The sequence below is a fragment of the Penaeus japonicus genome, unplaced genomic scaffold (assembly GCF_977035675.1).
Source record: "Penaeus japonicus unplaced genomic scaffold, GWHDUDI00000001_assembly GWHDUDI00000006, whole genome shotgun sequence".
In the NCBI taxonomy this organism is placed as follows: domain Eukaryota; kingdom Metazoa; phylum Arthropoda; class Malacostraca; order Decapoda; family Penaeidae; genus Penaeus; species Penaeus japonicus.
Genome location: NW_028234408.1, coordinates 28,765,480 through 28,767,687, shown reverse-complemented (window position 1 = coordinate 28,767,687; position 2,208 = coordinate 28,765,480).

Here is a 2,208-nt window from a genome sequence, read left to right as displayed (position 1 = left end):
ATATATATATATATAATATATTTATAAATAATATATATAGATATACATGCATGTATTACTTCTGCCGTAATTTTATTATATAAAAAACAAGGTGGGAGGAAGAGCGAGGAAGAAAAATATAGAAACATCACACAACACACACACACACACACACATATATATATCTAGTATATATATATATATAATATATATATATATATATATTTATATATATATATATATATATATGTGTGTGTGTGTGGGGGGGTAATCTTTTAAGCCCTATTCTGGGCCTTGTTAAGACAATTTTCATATTATTCGGCTGGGATTGACGCTGAACGTCTTCTAAACTTATTGATGGAGCTAAACCTCTACTGGCCAAGCAGTTTGGTAACTCAGTGGACAGCGTTTCGACCTCACATCCCCGTGGTCAGTAGATCAAGCCCTGTCCAAGCTCGTGAGTTTCCACTGTCACCTGGCGGTTATTGACGTAGCTGGGCACTGCGTTGGGTAAGGACCAAACTCGAGTCAACACTCGTTGGCACATTCTCTCACGAGTCAGCACACGCTGACACAGGCGGGCTCGCCTCTGTGCATACCAGCCCGGCGTAGCATCTGCTTCGCAAATCTGGCTTATCCTTCTCCTTATCTACTGGCCACGTTTCAAAGGCTGGGTTAAGGGGCAGTGAAAGGAGCCTCTTAGGGCTGAGCCGTAGTCGCTTTGGCTTTTTGGTCATCCCGGTCATCCCTACGGACACCAACATGCCCAGCCACCAACATACCCAGCCACCATGCCCGCCATACGTGATATTGCAGCAAGCTAGCGAAATCTTCTCTGTGATATGAACCGATATGATACCTCTCTGGAGAAAAGTCGTAAGGCAGAATCCATCCACCGTGCTAGGAAGTACGGAACTCTTCTGAAGCTCCACTTGGGAATGATGCGGAGCTGGACCTGTTCCGACCAAAGGTCAGTGAAACTAAATTACTTGCATCTTGTCTTTTTTCCCTTCTTTTTTGTGATTCATTATTCTTTATCATGGTCATCCTTAAAATAACAGTCTTATCTAACCTCGTCTGGTGATTCTGATAACGGATAACTCACATGATTATATACAATAGCTAAAATAATACGTACACTCAGAAACATTAACTTCTCTTCCTTCTGGTAGTCGAAACTGTAGCCAATGGCAATCAAACAACTGGCGTCATCTTATTTACTACATCATCTAAACTCCCTTCTACTTCTTCCAATTCACTAAATCTTTATTTACGTGGCTTCAAGAAACACCTCAATTATTATATAGTCAAGAATCTCTTAGAGGGTAATCTCCTCCCGAGCTAAACTAAAACTGTGTGGCTAAGAGCGGAACCCGGGCTGCTAGATAAGGTTTGAGGCAAATCAAAAAACGGCCAAAGCTGGTGCCGGTATGGTGAGTCAGAGTAAACCATATCTTTTGAAAGAGTTGTCTGTTTACATCCATTCTCCATTCTCTCTGGGTTCCCGTCTCCATCACATGCTGTTTTCCCTCCCTTACTCTAAAATGTAATATGAAATGAAAATTTTTCTTCACCTTCCTGAACAGTGGTATTACTAAGGTAGGGATTTAAACTCATATTATATAAATGTTTTATTATTATACATTGATGCGTAGCATATTGTTATAAAAATATGTAAATTTCTTATACTCGGCAGGCAAATGTATATATGCTAACAATCTACAATGTGATATTATGAAACTTTTAACGAAATACAAACATATTTCTTAAAAAGTAAGACGTTATGATGGGAAATCCATCGCAGGAAGACCCAAGATGAGAACACTACATAGCTCCTCCTAACTTTGCAGCTCGATATGCCGTGAATACTGAAGAAAGTGCCTTGGGCTGACTCCTCCAAACCTTCCAGATGGAATACACTCAGCTTGCCTTCGCTGTCCCCAACCACTATGTTCTGTCAGGAGGACAAAGAGCCATGAGAACGCAGATCAGCCATGAAACCATGGCGCTAATGCAAATAAATGTAAACCGGCGGAGAGAAATGACCAAAGGCATACTGCAATACTCATATCATAGTGGCTCTACTGCGTCTTAATCACTTCATCTGGAAAACTGAACGTCTTGTCATCATGGTGGGTTATGATGACAAGGAAAAACGGATTAATATCAAATAGAAAAATCCCATAAAATACGGTATATAATTAAATTTAAAAAAAGCACTTTTAGGAA